The sequence below is a fragment of the Notolepis coatsorum genome (assembly GCF_963971535.1).
Source record: "Notolepis coatsorum genome assembly, contig: SCAFFOLD_1031, whole genome shotgun sequence".
Classification (NCBI taxonomy): Eukaryota; Metazoa; Chordata; class Actinopteri; order Aulopiformes; family Paralepididae; genus Notolepis; species Notolepis coatsorum.
The window spans coordinates 60,747-72,859 of record NW_028171144.1 but is presented as its reverse complement, the minus strand read 5'-3'; the positions used below and the strand labels follow the sequence as shown (position 1 = coordinate 72,859).

The 12,113-nt window shown below is 45.9% G+C and overlaps 1 pseudogene across 1 annotated transcript in view; it reads left to right on the top strand.

Annotated features, from left to right (window-relative positions):
• The first annotated feature begins 321 nt into the window (after window positions 1–321).
• Window positions 322–12,113, top strand: part of LOC311248341 (dynein regulatory complex protein 11-like) — a 35,487-nt pseudogene continuing 23,695 nt past the window's right edge. Inside the window, exons 1-2 of the transcript in view lie at window positions 322–519; window positions 5,493–5,820. The product of the transcript in view is annotated as a dynein regulatory complex protein 11-like (transcript). The remainder of the gene's footprint in view (window positions 520–5,492; window positions 5,821–12,113) is intronic.

The following is a 12,113-nucleotide window of genomic DNA, read 5'->3' as shown; positions in this document are numbered from 1 at the left end:
GGAACATGGAGGGAAGCTCAGGCCTGTCGCTTATGCTAGTAGGGCACTTAAACCTACAGAAAAGAACATGCAGAACTATAGCTCTATGAAACTAGAGTTTCTTGCTCTTAAGTGGGCAGTGTCGGAGAAATTCAGAGGGTATCTGTTAGGGGGTTCCTGCACTGTATATACAGATAACAACCCACTTACCCACCTAGACACAGCTAAACTTGGTGCAGTAGAGCAACGATGGGCAGGCGAGCTGGCTCCATTTAACCTTACTTTAAAATATCGTCCTGGGACTAGGAATGGTAATGCGGATGCCTTGTCTCGCCGGTACAGGGAGCCCAGTACGACTGAGGCCTCGGAGGAGGAAGATGTCTGGGAGGAAGGGCTCTTTGGCATCCAGTCTGACATTTCTGTGCTTCCAGGTTGTTCCAAGGAGAGCCTAGCCGTGTTGCAAGAACAAGATCCAGTTATTGGACCACTGTTGGCCTGTTGGAGAAAAGCCAGGCCACCCGATGCAAAGGAGAGGGAGAGGTTTGGCCAGGGTACCAAGGAGCTTGCACGCCAATGGGGGCGCCTGAGAGAGGAAGGGACAGTGCTGTATCGACAGTGTAAATCTCCTGATGGTGGTAAGGAGATCTATCAGCTTGTACTACCACAGTGTTTACATAAAGATGTGCTCACTCAGCTGCATGATAATCATGGGCATCAGGGGGTGGAGCGGACGTTGCAGCTTGCGCGTTCGCGGTGTTACTGGCCAAATATGTACAGGGATGTCGAGAAATGGTGTCTGCAGTGTGGGAGATGTGTGTTGGCTAAAGCTGTACAGCCAAAAATTAAACCAGTTATGGGCAGTCTACAGGCCTCTAGGCCAGTGGTTCCCAACCTTTTTTGAGTACTGTACCACCAAAGCATTTCAAGCCAACCAAAAGTACCACCTACTACGCAATCAATCGTGGTGATGCCCAGGATGTATAATTAATAAATTAATAGTCTATATATTGTGGCAGACCGGCTGTGTGTGTGTGTGTGTGTGTGTGTGTGTGTGTGTGTGCGTGTGTGTGTGTGTGTAGCTAAGGTGAAACCTGGGAGTGGAAGAAGGAGAGAAGTGATGAGGAGAGATAGAGAAGAGGAGATTTTTGTCTTTGTGACCCAATGCGACAATTAATGTGACACTTAAATCATATATTCAATCATAACTAATCATATAAATTATAATAGCCATTGTTTAAAGACTAAAAAAAAGTTAGTAACTCACCAATTAATGTGACACTTGAGCCTGTCATACAAGCTAAGAACAGTTGTGTCTTTACCTTGAAGAGAGAGATTCAGCTGGTTGAGTTTGCTGAAAATGTCAGAGAGGTTTCCCAGCCGAGCTACCCAGTCTGTGTCGTCGAACATCGCCACAAGGGGGTGTGTGTGCTCAGACAGAAATGCCCTCACTTCATTGCGCAGCTCGAACAGCTGCTCGCTGTAACGTCTTCCCTCGGGATAACCGTCGGTGTGAAGCAGGAGCTGTTTATGTTCTGAGTCTGACCCACCGTCTTCACAAAGTGACTGAAACAGTCTATGATTCAAAGGCCTGGACTGTATGAAGTTGATCACTTTTACGGCATCATTCAAAACATAATTTAACTCTGGACGCCGTCTGTGCACACATGAGCAGTATTTCCAATCCAGCTTGTGTTGAGAGAAAAAATTGTCAATAACGTTAAAAACGTCCAGTCCAGTAGTTCTCCCCGTGAGTTTCTTGCAAAACAGAATGTGCTCGTTCATCTCCAAAGTGTCTTTGTAACGCACAAACGCAATCAGTTGTGCTTCCCCACTGACATCCGTCTATTCATCCAACTGCAAAGCGAACATAATTTATATGCTTTACATTGTTTCTGGATGAACCATCTCGACTCAGCCATTGATCCATAATGATTTTTATCTCAATAAACACCAGCGCTTCAATGAATACCTGACAGCTGACAGACAGTCCGGCGCCGGCGGGCGGGAAGCTGAACTCAGCGCCAATAATAATATAATTATAGCCAGCAAATGATTACTTAATTTGAATGCCCCCAATTTTGGTTACATTATTACAGATTATGCATTATTCATTATGTGGGTACAGTTTTCCTGTACAATTTCTAATAATTTTTTTTTTTTTTTTTTACTTTTCAAAATCTTTTCACGTACCACCTGGGGACCACCCACGTACCACTAGTGGTACGCGTACCACCGGTTGGGAAACACTGCTCTAGGCCACATGAAATCCTGGCTATAGATTTCACCATGTTGGAACTAGCTTCAAATGGAAGAGAAAATGTGCTGGTCTTAACAGATGTGTTTTCCAAATACACCCAGGCCATTCCCACTAAAGATCAGCGGGCCAGTACCGTAGCTGATGTTCAGGTTAAACAGTGGTTTAATTTGTTTGGTCCTCCTGAACGTATCCATTCAGATCAAGGAAGAAACTTTGAGAGTGGGTTGGTCAGGCAGTTATGCAAGGTCTACAAGATTCGCAAGTCTCGTACTACCCCTTACCACCCTCAGGGAAATGGTCAGTGTGAAAGATATAATCGCACATTACATGATTTGTTGCGCACACTGCCCCCAGACCAGAAGAGATATTGGCCGCGGCACCTTCCTCAGTTAACCTATGCCTAGAACACCACCGTGCATCAGTCCACTGGCATGACTCCCTACTTTTTAATGTTTGGCCGGGAGCCCCGACTCCCTGTGGATTTTTTGCTAGGGGAGGGGTTAGAGGAGGCAGAGCAGGGTCTAGAGGACTGGGTAAAGGAGCACCAGGAGTCACTGGAGGGAGCGTATAGCCATGTACGACAGCGCCTGGCTACAAGGAGAGAGTACAGAGATAAGAAACAGGAAGAGCAAGTGAGAGATCCATTTATAGGGGAGGGAGACCTTGTATATGTCCGTAACCATGGGGTGAAGGGTCGTAACAAGATTCAGGATGTCTGGGAACCGACCCCTTACCGGGTGGTACAGTGCCCCGCAGAACGTGGTGTAGTCTACTCCATCACCCCTGCAGTTCAGGATGGTCCGGTACGGCATGTCCACCGGACTGAGATGAGAGGTATGCCCATAGGTGGGTTGAGGCCTGATACAGGCCATGATTTGGGGGAAGAGCAGGAGGAGCAGGGGGATGGAGGAGACAATGGGGTGGAGGATACAGATGTTACATTGACCGAAGGACGGCCGTTGGAGTCATATAGTGAGGGGTCAATGTCAGAATCCGAGCTTGGTCCAGAGGATGATGTGTTGGAAGGAGGGGATGGTGACTTGGAGACAGATTTCCCAGTGGTGGTGGAAGGCCTCAGGAAGTCTAATAGGAGTACTGCAGGCAAACACGATAATCCGTTTAGACTCCCTAAATCTGCAGTTTAAGGTTTTCCCCAAGTAGTAGATTGTATTGGTATATCGTCGGGACGCCGATACATTTGGAGGGGGTGTATGTGACGGGTGGCATTAATGAGAAAGGAGGAGGGGCCTCAATGAGCCAGGTTCCGTTATAGGGGGCTACCTGCGGGAGGAACGTTAGTTGGAATTGTTTGTTGCGGCCGGTGCAGTGAGGTAGGTGCACACCTCACTCCGGAATGCAGGAACAAGCATTACACGCTAAGATCACTTGCCTGGTTCCCAGCGGGATTGAAAGTAGTCGGTAGGATTATAGGACCACCGACGAACCAGAGCACCAGTGGTCCAGCTGCTCTTGCCGTGAAACACTTTTAGTATATATTGTTTGGTAGTTTAATATAATGTCTAATCCGCCCGGGCCAATGGGCCGGTAGATGGGCAAAAAGAATTGGGTCTTGCCCTTGGGCCAGATTAGTTTTCTTTACATGTATGTTTGTTTGTTTATTTGTGTGTCCGTTTCCCCCCCACCATAACACCAACCCATGTACAAGGTACCTCTCTCAGACGTGAACACGGGCAGGCTTAGTGTGCCATTATCATATGGATGCCGTGATTATGCACAGTTTGCACAAGTTGAATCAGGATGGTAGGATATCTGTTTACTTCATTGTGAGAAGTTTGACATCCCTTTTTATACAGTTCTTGACGTGGTATTTATTGATGTGTGATAAAGTTTCCTTCATTTTGTGAAGTGCTATTTATTAACAATCGATATCGTATGAAGTGCTATTTATTGACAATTGATCGTATGACATGCTATTTATTGACAATTGATATTACTCTCCTTCATTGTGTGAAGTGTCACCAGGTTGCTGTGAATAAAACCCTGCCCGGTCAAGACTGATTGGGGTTCCTGAGCATGAGGTTGAAGTGGGCTTATAATAATGTTGTCCACTCCTTTTATGTAATAAATATTATGGTTAAATTAACCTACACTCTTGTGTCTTTCTTAAAGCTAAGAACTTAGCGGGTGTAACATATATATTTAGATTCTAGTGTTTATTGTAACCATATTTATTGTAATGTATAATATAACTGATATTCAGGTCATATTACAGACCCTCATCTGCACCTTTGATCACACTGCCTACTTGCTCATATGCTTATATTCAGAGTTAATTATATTGTTTACACTGCCTATTTTTACCTTTCTACTGTACTATAATATTTATTGCCTGTATTTATGTCTTACTATTACCATGCCGGGCAGCGTGTCTTTTACCAACAAACTTGCAGTTCCGTGTTCGGGTTCTGCGATCTGATTGGCCACTGACGTACGCTCTCTCTACGCCCAAACAGCGCGTTACGCTAGTTCTGCCTCTAACCTCTAACAGCCTGCAGCCTGCTAGCATTATCGATTTCATATCAATCGAAATAACGTATTGTTTTCATCTCTCTATATTAACATGATTCCATCAACACAACATAAATGTTCAAAACACGACAAGACAGTTTGCATCACTTCCCACGGTTCTCTGCACTTATTCTACCGGTAGTGCGGTAGTTGTTGCCACGGTATTGGGTCTTTGGGTGACCAGACCACCGCCCCGCAAGACTTATTTCCTGTGCGCCTAAAATTCTACCTGGTCTCGTCCCATGGGGCTCGCAGGACGGTGGTCTGGGGCTCGCGGGACGTGGTCTGGGGCTCGCGGGGCGGTGGTCTGGGGCTCGCAGGACGGTCCACACACCGCTATCAGTGTTCTTCTTCCCCGCCAATGAAGTATTCACCCAAAGACCCAATACCGTGGCAACAACTACCGCACTACCGGTAGAATAAGTGCAGAGAACCGTGGGAAGTGATGCAAACTGTCTTGTCGTGTTTTGAACATTTATGTTATGAAATCGATAATGCTAGCAGGCTGCAGGCTGTTAGAGGTTAGAGGCAGAACTAGCGTAACGCGCTGTTTGGGCGTAGAGAGAGCGTACGTCAGTGGCCAATCAGATCGCAGAACCCGAGCGCGGAACTGCAAGTTTGTTGCCCATACCTGTACCCCCCCCCCCGCCCCCATACTGCTATAATGCCTAAATTCCCCCAAGGGGATCAGTAAAGGAATATCTGATCTCATCTTATCTCTTTCCAGTGCGTACAACAAGCAATGGGCAGAAGCCCAAGTGGAGCTGAGCAGTCTGCTGACTCAGGAGCTCCCTGTCGAGCCCCCTCGTCCAGAAAAGGACCGGGTGGTGTTCGTCCAGCGCGTGGCCACCCTCTACGTACGTTACATTCAAATCTTCCGGCAGCTGGAGGAGGCCTACGACCAGGTGGTCCACCCCCAGAAGAGACGCGTGATCCGGGGGGTCCTGGAGGGCGTGATGGGGAGAGTGCTGGAGCTCAAGCACGAGATGGTGGAGAAAGAGTTCTCGGAGTACCACTACCTGGATGATGTGGTCCAGGATCTGAAACTCACACCTGTGAGTCTCAGCAGTCAATAATAATAATAATACACTTTATTTGTATAGCACCTTTCATACAAGAAGTGCTTCACAGCAGTAAAAAAAAGACATAGGCAAAAATGTGCACAAAATTGGCAGATCAAGAGCAATGCATGTGTGACCCGTGTGATCTCGCTCTGCATTGTGTTTCGATTCGACCCCTGTTAAGGGATCGCCCTGAGTGGGAGTTGAACCCCGGCCTCGCGCGCCGCGGGCGGCATCACAGACCACCGTACCAAGAGGTGAATTCACTTTTTTTTTTTTTTTTTTTTGTCTTTTCCCCCTCCATTTTCCTCCGATTTTCTCCCATCCCAATGTTAGTCGTATGCCAATTCCCAGTCCCTTCCTGGTCGCTGCGCACTTACCCCCCACAGTCAGATCATCTGGGAGAGTGGAGGCTACCACGTGCTTCCTCCGACACACGTCCAGCCAATCACCGCTTCTTTTCACCTGGCAGCGCGGATTCTCATTGAGAGGGCATAGCGTGTGGGAGGACCACACTATCCCCCTCAAGTCCAATCCGCGCTTAGCAGGCGCCCCGACCGAACTGTAGGAGTCGCTGTTTACAACGACCCGGACCCACCCCGCCAGCTTCTCCCACCCTCTAATACAGCCAATTGTATTGGTGCAGACGGCCAGCCAAGCTGGTGACAACCCCGGAGCTGTGAGCTGGATTCGAACAGGCGAATCCAGCTCACAGCTCCGGGGTTGTCACCAGCTTGGCTGGCCGTCTGCACTAATACAATTGGCTGTATTAGAGGGTGGGAGAAGCTGGCGGGGTGGGTCCGGGTCGTTGTAAACAGCGACTCCTACAATCTCCGCTCGGCCACCTAACCGCCTGAGGTGAATTCACTTCTAAGTACTGGGTCTGGATGCCTCTGGGGAGTGAGTTTACTTGCAGTACCGCTTAACGTCCACAGCCACTTCACTATACAAGTCCCTCGTGACTGTGGATAGACATGCGGTACCTCCGTTACACATGAAGTGCAGACATAAAACAAGTATACAATGAGCATAAAATAGACAGCAGCAAAATAGACAAATTCAAGGTAAGGCATAGAACATTAAATCACATAGTTTTTCACATTAGGATCTAACATCTTAATAGGCCTCTTTGTTTATGGTTTAATTATCACTGATAGGCCTACTCATAATATAGACAATTACATTAAAAAAAAATTTAATTATGTTTTTGGTAGATTTTTATTTGTTTGTACTACCGGGCAGTCCGGTAGAGGGAGAGAGAGAGGAAGAACGGGAGACAGAGCGGGGGGAAGACATTCGGCAAAGGACGCCGGGTCCGGGATTTGAACCCCAGTCAGCCGCTTTGCGATGCAGTGCGTTACATGGGTCGCCACTTGGGTGCACAACAATTAACATTTTTAATAAAAGAGTAAAATATAATAGACAAGAGTAAAATAGTGCAGTGCAATAAAATAGTTAGTAAAATAGAATAGACAGAATAAAATAATGCAATAGTGCAGTGCCCACGCTTTACAGAACAGTTTAAACAATTACAATTACTGTTTAAACAGTTTAAAACCCAGTCTTTCATAGTTTAAAACCTGATCTACTTACAGTATTTCCTCCTGTTTGATACCCACACAGTTTAAAACCTGACAGTCTTTCTTGCTTGATACCCACACACAGTGGCGGACTGGGACACAAATTCAGCCCGGGACATTCAGACGCACCAGCCCACACACCGGCCCACGCACCTGCCCACGCACCGGCCCCGAAACCGGCCCACACAACGGGCGTTATGAAACACTTGTCCAGTATTAAACAACCCAAGGCTGTGGCTAAGGAGTCAACATCAGGGAGACCAAATCTACACACCGCCCCTAGATGTGCACTCATGCACAGTGCACACACACACACACACAGACACACACATACATATACCGTTACTTCCCGTCATTGGCATATGTTTTTTTTTTACTAACATCTTAGTGCCTCATTAGCCTAGGGATTAAGGATACATGAAGTATTAACTACACCATAATAATATTGAGGTTTGATCCATAGAAAGTAGGGATGTCCGATATTATCGGCCTACTGATATTATCGGCCGATATCGGCATTAAAATGTGATATCGAAAAATATCGGTATCGGTTTTAAAGAAATAATATTTTATTTACATTTCTATAACCTTTATTTACCCAGGCAAGCAAGTAAGAACCAATTCATATTTTATTTATTGTCAAAAGTATGCATAATGTTGTGTTAATTCCACAACAAGAGATATGTAATGTTAATTACCTGAAATTATTCCATTTCTTGGGGCGGGAAACCCTGCATATATCGGTATCGGTTGATATCGGTATCGGAAATTAAGAGTTGGACAATATCGGTATATCGGTATCGGTAAAAAAGCCAATATCGAGCATCCCTAATAGAAAGGTCTGTGCTACACAATTTCAGTTAGATTGGATTTATTGTCCTTTAATTTGGCACTCATGACATTAGTTGCTTGCCGTTTAATCAACATTGAAAGACCCCCCACTTCCTCCCAGACACCCATTCCAAGAGCCTGTTTTATCTCTCTCTCTCTCTCTCTCTCTCTCTCTCTCTCTCTCTCTCTCTCTCTCTCTCTCTCTCTCTCTCTCTCTCTCTCTCTCTCTCTCTCTCTCTCTCTCTCTCTCTCTCTATGTATGTGTCTCTCTGTGTGTGTGTGTCTCTCTCTCTCTGTCTCTCCCTCTCTCTGTGTGTCTCTCTCTCTGTGTCTCTCTCTCTCTGTCTCTCTCTCTCTGTGTCTGTCTGTCTGTCTGTCTGTCTGGACTGGGCTCTCTCTCTCCCCTCAGGGTCAGCTGTGCTGGACTGGGCGCTCTCTCTCCCCTCAGGGTCAGCTGTGCTGGATTGGGCGCTCTCTCTTTCCTCAGAGTCAACTGCATAAGAAGAACATCAGCAATCAATAATAATGGCTTGAATTCATACAGCGTTTTTCAGCCTTTTGAAAACACCCAAAGTAGTAGTAGTAGTAGTAGTAGTAGTAGTAGTAGTAGTTTATTCAGTCATCATCTCACACAATACAATATACCCCATCATTTAACAATATTTGATTTTACAGTGACTGAAAAGGTACAGACTGAAGCATAATGCTTATATATGCCTGTCCTATATTCTTAACAAATATTTAAAAAATTGGCGGCTACGTGGCGTAGTGGGCAAGGCGCTCGCCACAAATACTGGAGACGCTGGGCTCGCCTGTTCGAGCCCAGCGCTCCACATTGCTTTCAGTTTAGCTGGTCGTTCATACTAATACACATTGGCCGTATTAGGGGGTGGGAAACTGATGGGTGGGGATTGGGCGTTGTGGACAGCGACTCCTACAGGTCGGTTGGTGTGCCTGCGCAGTAGAATCAGGAAGTGTCGGGGGCAGCGTGAGCCTCCCACGCGTTACTCCTCGCCACTGAGAGATCGAGCTGCGCAGGTGAAAAGATGCGACTGCTGTTACCTCAAGTACCGGAGGGGACTTGTGCTATGTATGACTTAGTCCACATTGCAGCCGGCTTGTGGGAGGCAAGAAACAGCGTTCGTGACAGGTGAGGGTTGAATTGGATGATACGAAATTGGGATGGGAGAAAATGTAGAAAATGGGAGAAAAAGTGGATAAAAAAAAACAAACATTTAAAAAATTAAGACTCCAAAACAGTATTCTAAAAGAAAATAGCAAAAGAAAACAGTATTATTCACCCCTGTAGTTTTCAAAAATAGCTTTACAAATTTTTCTTAAAAACCAAAAGCGAATTACTCATTCTTAACTGTATATCAGCATTGTTCCACAAAGCGCTTCACAGAAACCATCAAGCACTCACACTCACACAGTCATACACTACTGGTGGTTGTGAGCAGCATCAGCAAACACAGCTGCCCTGTGGCAGACTGACGGAATCATGTCTGCTAATCAGCGCCAACCACCATCAACAACCTTCATAAATACATTCAACATTAATGGAATAGGCTAACTACCAACTTAGCTGTAGCAGTTAGCTGTTATATGCAATCACAGTTTAACTACGGGGTAGTAGTTGACCTAGTTGTTAGCTTAAGCTAGTTAGCTGTGGTTATTTACAAACATGTAGATGAGACTAATCATATACAGATCGAGAACATGGCTAACAGTTGGGAATTCTAAGGTACATCTTATTTAAGCATGTAAAATGGCAACTAATCAATTCAATCAATTAGATTACCAATATTATATCAACATGAAAATTTGGAAGGGAACATAATAGTATTTTATTTTAGTATTTACTATTATAATATTAGTAGCCGATTAATTTGCAGCCCGTCCTAGGTTCTGATTGGCTCTCTAGGTTAGCACTTTAGCTTCTGATGCTGTGGTGGGCACTAGTCCTAACATTGCTAACTAAACTTTTAGTCAGAGAAAAAACGTCACGAGTCACAACTATTTACGTCCACGTGCTGTAAGGAATCAGGAATACGGAAAGCACATTGTCTTGTAATAGAATGACTGAAATCACTGCAAGAGCTAGTATAGGCTAGCTAGCCCTCATGAACCGGCAGACACCAACAGTAGAATATGCACTAGGCTACTGCATGCACCTGTCATGTTACTGTTGGTTCCTTCCACTTGAACTTCATCATCATTAGCAGCAGCAGCGGGTAAACATGTCTGTAATTTTAGAACATTGTTCTGCGTCTTTTACTAGCAATTTTAGTTTTTTAATTCTAGCTTTTTCAGCTCCCCCCTTCTTTTTTTGCATTCTCCATTTCTGCGCTTCTAGGCCTACTCGCGGTTGGGAGGAAACGTGAATCTCATTCACTGATGTCTCATGTCTCATTCAAGACTGGCTAACAAAAGCATGTATTTCCCTTAACACCAAGAAAACAGTGTGTATGATGTTCACAAAGTCACCAGTAGAGGTCACTCACTCTAATGTGTTTCTGGGAGAGGCGGAGCTGGACATTGTACATTAATTCAAGTATCTTGGGGTCACATTGGACTCTACATTGACCTTCAAAAAGTCATGTGAAGAAAGTGACAAACAGTCAAGTTTAACATCGAAAACTTCAGGCAGATCAGGCCCTGCCTGCCAGTTAATGCTGCAAGGATGTTTCTGCATTCAATGATTTTATCACACATCGAGTAGGCCTACTGTTTTATCAACTGGTCTCTTTTATATGTCACTACTCTTACACCAATATAATTACTCTACAAAAAAGCCATAAAAGTATTTGATAGGAAACCAATTTCATTTCATCACTGTAATGTTTTAGAAAAACATAACATGCTAATTTTCGAGAATTTCCAAGTTTTCAAATATACTTGCTTCATGTACAAGGTTCTGCATGGACTTGCCCCTCCCCCATTGAATGAGTTCATCCAACAGAAAGCAGACACTGGCATTACCACCAGGGCCATCAGTAGAGGGGACTGTAAGGTGCCTTTTCGTTACATATTCCATGTTCAAGACCCATCTTAAACTGCATCTTAAGGCAAACCAGAACTGTGATCATTTTTAATCTGATTTAGTTTATGCAACTTGTTTATTGTTTTATTGCCGGCCCACACACTGGCCCACACACCGGCCCACATAATGGCCCACACACCGGCCCACATATGGCCCACACACTGGCCCACACACTACACCGGCCCACACACTACACCGGCCCACACACCGGCCCACATTAGTGGCCCACACACTGGCCCACACACTGGCCCACACACCGGCCCACACACTGGCCCACATACTGGCCCACACACCGGCCCACACACCGGCCCACATACTGGCCCACACACCGGCCCACACACTGGCCCACATTAGTGGCCCACACACCGACTCACACACTGGCCCACACACCGGCCCACACACCGGCCCACATACTGGCCCACACACCGGCCCACACACTGGCCCACACACTGGCCCACATTAGTGGCCCACACACCGACTCACACACTGGCCCACACACCGGCCCACACACTGGCCCACATTAGTGGCCCACACACCGACTCACACACTGGCCCACACACTGGCCCACACACTGGCCCACACATCGGCCCACATTAGTGGCCCACACACTGGCCCACACACTGGCCCCAAAAAAAAAGTAAAAAAGTAAAAAAAAAAAAAAAAAAAAAAAAAAGTATAATTTTTTTTTTTTTTTTTTTTTTTGACCAGCCCACTTTGGTCCCGGCCCATCGGGATTCGTCCCGAACGTCCCGATGGCCAGTCCGCCACTGCCCACACAGCCCAAAACCTGACAGTCTTTCCTCCTGTTTGATACCAGATAGTCTCCTGTTTGA